At 41.8% G+C, this 12505-nt stretch overlaps 1 long non-coding RNA gene across 1 annotated transcript in view; it reads right to left on the bottom strand.

Moving 5' to 3' along the window:
* The window catches only part of LOC108430897, a 28398-nt gene extending 16326 nt beyond the window's left edge, over positions 1–12072 (bottom strand). Inside the window, exon 1 of the long non-coding RNA XR_001858113.1 lies at positions 11961–12072. This is a non-coding gene — a long non-coding RNA (uncharacterized LOC108430897). The remainder of the gene's footprint in view (positions 1–11960) is intronic.
* Positions 12073–12505: the final 433 nt, after the last annotated feature.

Genomic DNA, 12505 nt, shown 5'->3' with positions numbered 1-12505 from the left:
TTCTTGTTAAATATATTTTAAATGCTTTTATTTGTATTTGTTATTATATGTTTTCAGTTATAAAGGTATGTAATAATGCCCTGCGATGGACTGGCGACCTGTCCAGGGTGTATCCTGCCTTTCGCCCGATGACCGCTGGGATAGGCTCCAACACCCCCCTGCGACCCTGAGGGAGAAGCGGCTTAGAAAATGGATGGATGGAAAGTATGTAATAAAGGTATGTATTTCAAATAAAATATTACATCGTAACTGTATTTTGACAGAGTACCTACAACATTCGCTTCTGTAATGTTAAAGATTCATTTGCTAATATTTAAAATGAAGATACTGGAATACAAATTCATTTCAAAAGGTACCAAATCAAGGATTCTGGCGATTTTTATACATTTTCAAATGGATTTGACAAATACATTTATGTACATTTTGTATGGTACATTTCTATGTGTAATATTTTGAATTAAATATATTTGGTTAATAAGATAATACATTCTGAAATACATTTTAGTGTTTGGAATGTATTTCAGCACCACAATGGACTACAATGTGTTTGACATGCATTTCAATTATATAAAAATATGTATATGTCCATACAATTTTTCCCTATGGGGTTGGTTCCTGCATGGAATTATTCAACCCTAAACACTGTTTATTTGCCTCACACAACATTGAGGCCTTTACACATCAATACTAATGTGATAGAATTAACAGTAGTCTAGACTTCCCACTGTGAACACCTTCTAATAATCATTGGTTAATCTATATTTGTCCAGTGACAGAAACATTCATTTTCTTTATTTATTATTCCCTGCTATTTATTCATTGGTCAGTTCTTCAGTCTATATTCACATTGCTCTTGCTGTGTTATTGTTTTGCTGTTTTTATCTGGTGTAGATCAGAGGTCTCTCAAGGTTTCTTTCTCTGGCTTGGAACCAGATTTCTGCTTTTTGATTCCAGTTGTGAAAAGCACTATACAAATAAATATGAACTGAATTGAATTAATTCACATAAAATCTTTCTGTGAGGGTTTAGATGCATTAAACACTTCATCACTACTGTGAACAGATCTGACTCACATCAGACCACTATGGATTTTTGTTTACATTTTCACCATTTAATTATAAAGTAATGTTGAAAAAAAAAATAACCCTTTTAACAATATGAACCCAAATTCATGGGTTAACTCTACGCACCCCCCAGGAGATCTTTATCTGTGCGCAGTATCTTTTATATGCTGTTACTTTCTGAGAGAGCTGAAAGCTCATCTTGTATTCTTTCCCAGAGAAAAACAATTGACTGAATGAGATATTGTTTTCATGAATACAAATCATATGAAATTAAACCTTCCCTGTGCATGTTACCAAAACGCTGGACTCCAGGGGCTCAGAACTCGTTTCCAGCAGTAACGGAGTGGCAGGTAAGGGACGCGGCGGAGAAGCACCAGCCCTTCTAGAAAATGAGATGTTTCCTCTCGAGGGAGCTTCCCAAAAAAAAAACCCCAAAAATTCTGACTAAATAAATGAGAATGCAGAAAGACTGTACAGGCTAGTGTGTGTGTGTGTGTGTGTGTGTGTGTGTGTGTGTGTGTGGGGGCTGCCTGTCAGAACGGGTGGTGCGGATCGATGGTGTGGATGCAGAGACAGGCTGCCAAGTCGGACCGGAGATGGTCCACTTTACCGTCCCTTCAGTTCCACTTTCCCTGTGTTCTCTGAGCAAATGGATCTCTCTCTCTCTCTCTCTCTCTCTCTCTCTCTCTCTCTCACTTTCTCTCTCTCTTTCTCCATCTCTCTCACAGTGTAACTCCTCTGTATGACTAATGATCTGTTGTAAAAGTACAAACCCATTTCCCAAAAAGTTGTGATGCTATGCAATATTAAAAAAAAAATAATAATAATAATGATGTGCAAATCATTTAAGCCCTATATTTCACTGACAATAGTACAAAGACAACATATCAAAAGTTGAAACTGAGAGATGTTACTGCTTTTTAAAATATATATGCCCATTTTGAATTTGATACCAAAAACACATTCCAAAATAATTGGGATGGGGGTATGTTTACCACTGTGTTTCATCACCTCTTATTTTGTGTAGGGTCTCTAAGTATTTGCGAGAGGAGACAATAATTTTAAAAGTGAATGTTTTCCCATTTTTGCTTAACATAGGTTCTCAGGTACTCATCAGTTCGGTGTCTCCTTTGTTGTATTTTTCATTTTATAATGTGCCAAATGTTTTCAGTGGTGACAGGTCTGGACTGCAGGCAGGCCAGTTTGGAGCCCGGACACTTTTAATATGGGCCAATGCTGTTGTAATACATGCAGAATGTGGTCTGACATTGTCTTGCTGAAATAAGCAGGCCTTCTCTGAAAAAGACATCTAAATGGCAGCATATGTTGGCAAAACACACATATATGTATATATATATATATATATTGTTCAGCATTAATGTTGCCTTCACAGATGTGCACATCACCTATACCATCTGCACTAATGCACCCCTGTACCATCATGAATACTGGCTTTTGAACCGTGCACTGACAACAAGCTGAGTGGTCTTTAGCCCAGAGGACACAGTGTCCATGATTTCCAAAAAGAATTTAAAATGTTGATTCGTCGGACCATAGAACTCTTTTCCACTTCACCTCAGTCCATTTTAAATGACCTCGGGCCCAGGGAAGGTGGTAGCATTCCTGGAGCTTGCTTATTTATGGTTTCTTCTTTGCGTTTAAGAGTTTAAATTAGCATTTGTGGATGCAGCGCGGAACACACAGAGTGTTTTTCAGAATTTTTTTTAGCCCATACAGTGATTTCCACTACAGAATCAAGTCCATTTTTAATGCATTGCTGCCTGAGGGCCCAAAGATCACAGCTAGCCAATACTGTTTTTTGACTTTGTTCCTTGCATACAGATATTTCTTTCAATCTTATCATGTACCATAGATGATGAAAAGCAAAGATTCTGGGCTATTTTACATTGAGAAACGTTGTTCTTGAATTGTTGCACTATATCGTGTAGTCTTTCATAGAGTGGTTAACCCCTTTCTCATCTTTTTTCCTCACCTCCTCATCTTCTCAGCCTCGCTGAGATGCTCTTTTTATACCCAATAATGTTATTGACCTGTTGCCAATCAACCACGAGGTCCCCGCCCCAACTTTTATGGAATGTATTGCTGGCATCAAATTGTTGCATATAATTTGCAAAAAAAAATTGGGACATTTCCCAAAAAGTGAAACCTGCAGGATTTTATATTCAGAGAGGGAACTTCTGCAACAGATCTAAAGACCAGACTTCATGCTTCGTTTTTAACTCTGCAACCACTGTAGTAAAACTCTTTCAGTTTTATCTGGAAACCAAACTTAAATTCTTTAACTTCTAAGTGGAAAATCTTTCAATCAGAATGTTTTTTTTTTTTTTGCTGTCTCATCTAGGTAGATACAGCCAAGCAAACTCTGCAATTGGTTAGGGAAGTTGAATCAATCAATCATTTCTTGACTTCCAGTAATTTAGAACAATTGTTTGAAGAAAAACATTACTGTAAGCCTTCTGGAAGTTGTAGATACATCAGTGACTATGAAGACAAGCTTTTACTGAAAGAGTCTCTGCAAAACTGCCACGGGGCAAAATGTACTTTGTATGTAATTTATGTATGTTACATGTTTCAAACTAAACATGGAATGTCTTATGAAGTCTGTGTGTAACTTAGAACTGCAAAAAGTGTTTGTGAGAATCACATTGGGGCACTGTGAGAAAGTTTTGACATTTATGACTCACTGTTTACTGTACTATGTTAAAATAATGTCAGTTTCAATATTTTCTGCTGTTTTGAAATGCTAGGGTTGGATATTCTCATGGATGTGAGATTGAACAGTTAGCTGTCTATGCATACATATACATACACCGATCAGGCATAACATTATGACCACCTCCTCGTTTCTACTCTCAATTACAGACTGTAGTCCATGTGTTTCTCTGCATATTTTGTTAGCCCCCTTTTACCCTGTTCTTCAGTGGTCAGGACCCCCATGGACCCTCACAGAGCAGGTACTATTTGCGTGGTGGATTTCCAGCAGCACTGCTGTGACTGATCCGCTTGTATCAGCACCACACACACTAAAACACCACCACCATGTCAGTGTTACTGCAGTGCTGAGAATGATCCACCACCCAAATAGTGGACAATGGGTGTAAAAACAAGGAGGTGGTCATAATTTGACTTTTCATACAAACAATAAAAAAAAAGATTTTGTGCTCACTGTAAGAACACCTAATTTGGTCTTTATTCTTTCATACTTTCCACTCAAACTGATGCATTATTTTACATGTGTTACATGCATATTTTATATCTTTCCAGCCTAGGAGGAGAGATAACATGTCAATTCAAAAATCTCTTAAAAATTTTGGTTCCCTGCCCCTGATGGTTCCTGATGATGTCAAAAGAAATGTCCACATTAAGACTCAAAAATCCAGGAAGAGTGCAGTGAGCTAATGGCCCTATGGAGACATGCACAGAGTGGCATTTCTGGAGCTGTGAGAGCAGCCGAACTTTCTCAGCAGAACGTTAAGATGAGTCACTGCCTGGGCCTCCGTAGCTTAAACACTGAAAGCTGTGAATAGGCAGTTTAAGAACGTGTACAAATGTCAATGTTCTTGTGAAGTGCTTCTCAGTCGTTTCTCAGTGAACAAACCAGCCTCGGGTCTCTGCACAACTCTGGTGCTGGAGAATCGTTTAGAAATCTTCCCTTCAGTATGCATTTTGCTGCAGCCTTCTCTGTGAGGCACCTCGGGCACCTTTCAGACATTGTACCTTTTGCTTCATATTGATCTGACAGCATCTTTTAACATTTTCAACAAGTAGGGATTCAAGGGCGTTGAGTTTATTTTGGAGCAAACCACACAAAAGTTCAAACAGGGTCACGCTAGGTAGGTCTGTCATTGTTAGCGCAAATCAGCGAAGTATTTTTGCCTCATTAAGAACGAGTTTGTGCATGCCACAGGTAACCTTGAGTCCTCCACATGCTCTTTCAAACATAGGAAGATTCTCTCCAAACTCAAGGACGCCCTCAGCATCAATGTAACAGTCTTTAAAAACATCATAACTATGATCCACCAGGAGGCCGTGGTGAGCGCTGGAGCTCGGTGGAGCTTGACACATGTAAACAGAGCAGGAGAAGAAACAAACCTGCTGTGTGTAATGGCTGGGACACCCACACACTGCTCGATATGTTGAGTTGTGCCATACACCATGGAGAGAAGTTAATGTATGTTTAGAGGATGCCAAAATAAACGATTGCAGACTGGGGTTGTAATTTTCTCATCGTTACAATGACATCAGTCACGTTTACCGGCTCGTCTATTCAGACTGCTGTGATGGTGTTGATCATAGACATGAAGCTACATGGAGGAAGAAAAGGAAGATGTGTAGAACTGTGTTTGGGCCCTTGGCCACAGACAATCGAGGCCAGCAGGTTACCCTCGCCATTAATCCTGTTATTATGAATGTTACAGACTTTTTTTTTGTTGTTGTTGGAGAATTCTTCCAAAGTGTACTATATTGTAGCTCGCTAAGCAGTTTAGTCTAATAATAACTTTTCTCTGTGTTCATAGGCTTTGTTTGAAACAGTAAACTGTGTACTGTATACTTCCTACTGTATCAGTATATCGCTGCTTCTGGAACAATTGTTTGTATCTCCATTTCAAAATGCCTGTTGCTCTTTGCATTGTGTGTAAATTTCATGATAAACTGGCCAAAAGAAATCGCCCAAAACTACTTCTAAAAAAAATTCTGGTTACATTAACTTTCATTGAAAGTAAAATGTGTTTTTGCCTTTTCTTGTAAAGTTAGCATGTTGAAGATACATGATTTTGTTCCAACAGCAGTGATATACTGTACAGTATATACTGTATCACTCTGCTGAACACAGCATGCTGTTCTTCATCAGTAGTGTACTGTACAGTATCCAGTACACAAGACAAGCTGTGCGCTGAAATATAGGAAAGTGGTATGACTAGACTGCCAACATCAAGCACTGAGCCAATCAGACTGATCTTAAGACCTGCCCCATTTTTGTCAGCCCTCCAATCACCACTTAGCAACCATTGCTCACCGCTTTTCATTTTCATTTTTTTTTTATTGTTATTTATTATTTATTATTTATCACAGAATATATTAAATGAACCTGTCCAGGGTGTATCCTGCCTTCCACTCAGCGACTGCTGGGATAGGCTCCAGCACAGTCCACATCCCCGAGCCCATGAAATCATTATGATCTTAATGGCACAAAAATATGCATTACAGATTCAGTATAGAATTTTTAAGCAAATTTCCACTGATGACACACACATGTATAAGGGCCTGTATTTACACAGTGGTCAAAGGTATTGGTGTTATCTTTTCTTTAGGACACAGAGTATGTTTTGCCACACAGTCAGTCTAAAGTTGGCCACTTTCTGAGTTTTATTTTCCGAAACATAAGGAATAAGCACCAACACAAGAAAGGGGGAGGGGCTAAACACAATAAGAGGAAACAAGAGGGAAACTCGTTCTGTGAATAATGCCCGTTTTACGCCTGTTTTGAGGCAAATCACACCACGCACGCAGAAAGAGTCCCCGCTACCGCCGAGTCAACACTCCCCTCTGTCTCCCTGGCTGACGTGTGCAGAGCCTTCAAGTGTTAACATCCACAAGGCACAATGAGACTTTATCTGCTCCTCAATACCTGCCATTCTGGACCCACTGCAGTTTGCTTACAGACAGAACAGATCCACTGATGACACAATAGCCCTGACTCTACGCACTGCCCTCTCCCATCTGGACAAAAAGAACATGTATGTAAGAATGCTGATTGTGGACTACAGCTCAGCATTCAACACCATCGTGCCCTCAAGGCTCTACATCACGCTTAGGGATCTGGGTCTGAACAGTTCTCTGCGCAGCTGGATCCTGAACTTCCTGATGGGCCGACACCAGGTGGTAAAGATGGGCAACATCACTTCCTCTTCACTGACCCTTAACACCAGAGTTCCTCAGAGATTTGTGCTCAGACCTCTCTTGTACTCCCTTTACAACCACAACTGCTTAGCCAGACACAGCTCCAATATCATCAAATTTGCAGATGACACCACAGTTGTTGGTCTGATCTGCAATGACAACAAGGAGGCATACAGAGAGGAGGCCAGCTTTCTGACCAAAACCCCATCTTAACCAACCTTACCCAATACCTTACCTTACCCAACCTTACTCAAAACACAATCATACCCAACACCTAACCTTTCCTAATCTTACTCAAAACCCAACCTTATCCAAAAAACATCTTCCCCGACCATACCCAAACCTCCATCTTAACCAACCTCACCCAAAATCTAACCTTACCTAACCTTACTCAAAACCTTACTCAATCTTACTCAAAACCTAACCTTGCCCAATCTTAATCAAAAAAATCTAACCTTACCCAAAGCTTACACAAAACCTAACTGACCCAATCTTACCCAAAACCCAACCTTACTCAAAAACCATCTTCCCTGACCATACCCAAAACTCCATCTTAACCAACCTCACACTACCCCTAACCTTACCCAACCTTACTCAAAATCCAACCATATCCAAACCCTAACCTTCTCCAATCTTACTCAAAACCTAACCTTACCCAGTCTTATCCAAAACCTAACCTTACCCAAAAACCCTCTTCCCTGACCATACTCAAAAACCCATCTTAACCAACCTTAGCCAACACCTAACCTTACCCAATCTTACTCAAAACCCAACCATACCCAACGTCTAACCATACCCAATTTTACACAAATCCAACCTTAACCAAAACCCATCTTCCCTGACCATACCCAAAACCCCACCTTAACCGACCTTACCCAAAACATAACCTCACTCAAAACCCAACAATACCCAAAACCTAACCATACCCAATCTTACTCAAAACCTAATCTTACCCAACCTTACCCAAAACCCAACCTTACCCAAAAAAATATCTTCCCCAACCATACCCAAAACCCCATTTTAACCAACCTTACCCAACACCTAACTTTACTCAAAACCCAACCATACCCAAAGCCAAACCTTACCCAATCTTACACAACACCTAATCTTATCCAATCTTACCTAAACCTAACCCTACCCAACCTTACCCAAAACCCAGCCTTACCCAAAAACCATCTTCCTAGACCATACCTAAAACCCCATCTTAATCAGTCTTACCCAAACCCTCATCTTATCCAATCTTACCTAAAACCCAACCTTGCCCAAATCTAACTTTACCCAATCTTACTCAAAACCTGACCTAACCCAGCCTTAACCAAAACCCCATCTTATCCAATCTTACCCATAACCTAACCTTATGCAACCTTACCCAAAACTCATCCATCCATCCATCCATCCTCAACCGCTTATCCGGGTCCAGGTCGCGGGGGCAGCAGCCTAAGCAAAGAGGCCCAGGCCTACCTCTCCCCCGCCACCTCCTCCAGCTCTTCTGGAGAGATACCGAGGCGTTCCCAAGACAGTCGAGAGATATAATCCCTCCAACGTGTCCTGGGTCTTCCCCAGGGTCTCCTCCCTTTCGGACATGTCTGCAACACCTTCCTAGGGAGGCGTCCAGAGGCCATCCTTGCCAGATGCCCGAACCACCTCAGCTGGCTTCTCTCAACGTGGAGGAGCAGCGGCTCTACTCAGAGCGTCTCGCGAATCACCAATCTTCTCACTCTATCTCTAAGGGAGAGCCCGATGACCCTGCAGAGAAAGCTCATTTCGGCCGCTTGTATCCGCAATCTCGTTCTTTCGGTCTCTACCCAAAGCTCATGACCATAGGTGAGAGTCAGAACATAGATTGACCGGTAAATTGACAGCTTCGCCTTCTGGCTCAGCTCTCTCTTCACCATGATAGACCGGTATAGGGTTCGCATTACTGCAGATGCCGCACCAATCCACCTTTCAACCTCTCGCTCCATCCTTCCTTCACTCGTGAACAAAATCCGAAGATATTTAAACTCCTCCACTTGGGGCAAGGATTCACTCCTGACCTGGACAGAGCATTCCACCCTTTTCCAACTGAGGACCATGGTCTCAGATTTAGAGGTGCTGATTTTCATTCCAGCTGCTTCACACTCAGCTGCAAACTGGTCCAGAGAGAGCTGGAGGTCCTGACCTGATGATGCTAACAGGACCACATCATCCGCAAAAAGCAGATGTGAAATCCTGAGGCCACCATACTGGACACCCTCTGCCACTGGCTGCTCCGATAAAATTCTGTCCATAAAAGTTATGAACAGAATTGGTGACAATGGACAGCCCTGGCAGAGTCCAACCCTGACTGGAAACCAATCCGACTTACTGCCGGCTATATGAACCAAGCACCTGCTCCGTTTGTACAGGGACTGAATGGCCCGTAACAACGAGCCCCTCACCCTGTACTCCTGGTGCACTCCCCACATGATCCACTGAGGGATGCGCTTGAATGCCTTCTCCAAATCCACAAAACATATGTGGAATGGTGGGTGAACTCCCACACACCCTCCAGGATCCTGGTGAGGATAAAAAGCTGGTCCAGTGTTCCACGACCTGGGCGAAACCCGCATTGTTCCTCCTGTATTGTTCCCCCTTGGTCGGACTCTCTTCTCCAGCACCCCTGCATAGACCTTACCGGCTAGGCTGAGATGTGTGATTCCCTGGTAATTGGAACACACCCTCCGGTCCCCTTTCTTAAAAAGCGGGACCACCACCCCGGTCTGCCATTCCAGGGGGACAGCCCCAGATGTCCACGCAATGTCCCAAAACCCAATCTTACCCAAAACCTAACCTTACTGAACCTTACCCAAAACCCCATCTTAACCAACCTTACCCAAAACCCAACCTTCCCCAATCTTACGCAAACTTAACCATACCCAGTCTTATCCAAAACCTAACCTTAACCAAAAACCCTCTTCCCTTACCATACTCAAAAACCCATCTTAACCAACCTTACCCAACACCTAACCTTACCCAACCTTACTCAAAACTCAATTGTATCCAAAGCCTAACCTTACCCAATTTTACACAAACCCAACCTTAACCAAAACCCATCTTCCCTGACCATACCCAAAACCCCATCTTAGGCAATCTTACCCAAAACTATCTTCCCCATCCATATTCAAAACCCAATCTTAACTAACCTTACCCAAAACCTAACCTTACCCAAAAACCCTCTTACTTGACCATACTCAAAAACTGATCGTAACCAACCTTACCCAACAACGAACCTTACCAAACCTTACTCAAAACCAAACCTTACCCAAAGCCTAACCTTACCCAAACCCAACCTTACCCAAAACCCATCTTCCCTGACCATACCCAAAAACCCATATTAACCAATTTTACCCAACACCTAACCTTACCCAACCTTACTCAAAACCCAACCATACCCAAAGCTAAACCTTACCCAATCTTACACAAAGCCTAATCTTATCCAATCTTACCTAATCCCAACCTTACGTAATCTTACCCAAAACCCATCTTCCCTGACCATACCCAAAAACCCATATTAACCAATCTTACTCAACACCTAACCTTACCCAACCTTACTCAAAACCCAACCATACCCAAAGCCAAACCTTACCCAATCTTACACAAAGCCTAATCTTACCCAATCTTACACAAAACCTAACCTAACCAAGCCTTACCCAAAACTTAACCTTACCCAATCCTACCCAAAACCCCATCTTACCCAACTTTACCCGAAACCTAACGTTACCCAACCTTACCCAAAACTCAGCCTTACCCAAAACCCCATTTTACCCAACCCTACCCAAAATCCCATGATAACCAACCTTACGCAAAATCCAACCTTACTCAAAACTTAACCTTACACAACCTTACCCAAAATCTACTCTTACTCACAACCCCATCTTCCTCAACCATACCCAAAACCCCATCTTAATCAATCTCATCAAAACCTCATCTTACCCAATCTTACCCAAAACCCAACCTTGACCAAATCTAACTTTACCCAATCTTACTCAAAACCTAACCTAATCCAGCCTTAACCCAAACCCCATTTTATCCAATCTTACCCAAAACCTAACCTTATGCAACCTTACCTAAAACCCAATCTTACCCAAAATGTAACTTTACCCAGTCTTACCCAAAACCCAACTTTAAAACCCAACTTTACCTGAAACCTAACGTTACCCAACCTTACCCAAAACCCCATTTTACCCAACCCTACCCAAAATCCCATGATAACCAACCTTACGCAAAATCCAACCTTATTCAAAACTTGACCTTACACAACCTTGCCCAAAATCTAACCTTACTCACAACCTCACCTTACCCGACCTTACCTGAAACTTAACCTTACCCAATTTTACCCACAACCCAACTTTACACAACCTTACCCAAAACTATACCCAACCTAAACCTAATCCTAACCTCCACCCTGGCCCTAGTCCTAATCTTACCCAAAGCCTAATCCAGTGAAACTCCAGGTACACAATGGTGTCAGCAGTGTGTCTATAACAGATTGTTGTTCAAATCCTCTCAGTTTAAACATCTACAGATCTGAACTTGGATACTCAAAATAAAGTGAAAAACAACTGATTTCAGCAGATAATAAACAATTTTGTTTACATGGTTAATTAAAAGTCTTCTGATGATCTACTGAATGTTTTCACTGCTGCTACATCATTGATATGTTGTTGATGTTACTAAGAGTCTACTGAGTATTTATTCATCTAAAATATATCCACTCAAAATAAAGTGTCACCAACATGTCTGAGTTCCAGTCAGTTAAATTTCACTATGAAGTCTGTCTCACATTTTCTTCTGCGGCACGGAGGAGTGCTGGTGGAGAGGATATGTGGGTTAACTCCTCTTGCCTTAGGCTAGTCCTGCTTCCCAGTGGATTCATGTGAGGGCTGAGGCTTATGGACGCTGTCCGACCTCCCTCACCCAAACTCACACACACAGACACACACACCTACCCACCACAGCACACCATCGATCCGCTGCGCTTGACCTAGCCATGGGAGCCTGCGGGAAGGTAAATCCGTTAAATCCGCATGGGAGCGGAACGGGACGCGAGTCAGGAGGGAGCCGACAAAACACACAACTCTCACGTCGAATGACCATCAACCTGCTGCCATCCCGCCAATCGACCCCTGACCTTTGACCTCTTTCACTCACTGGCTCTAAGTGGGGCAGAGGAAAAAGTCTTGCAGTGGGTTTGATGAATCCAAATGAGTTAATTATTAATTAACGGGGGATTAATTATTGAATCTTTGTTTTAGAGTGATGGATTTTTAACTACATTAACCATTAGAAGCCTGGAGTTATTATTATCATTTTACTATACATTTGTTATACATTGTTTTACATACATGAAAAAGTGAAAATCTACCACATGATGTCACTGATCATGTCACATAAATGCTGCTTAAAGTTTCAGCAACTTAAAGCACCGTCCTGCATCCCTGCATGTCAGCGCAACTATTATTGTGCTACTAAGCAAGATGGCTAATGTTTTTTTTTTT

The sequence above is a fragment of the Pygocentrus nattereri genome, chromosome 8, assembly GCF_015220715.1.
Source record: "Pygocentrus nattereri isolate fPygNat1 chromosome 8, fPygNat1.pri, whole genome shotgun sequence".
In the NCBI taxonomy this organism is placed as follows: Eukaryota; Metazoa; Chordata; class Actinopteri; order Characiformes; family Serrasalmidae; genus Pygocentrus; species Pygocentrus nattereri.
Note: the sequence above shows the minus strand (reverse complement) of the source record. Positions and strands in the feature narration are given on the sequence as shown.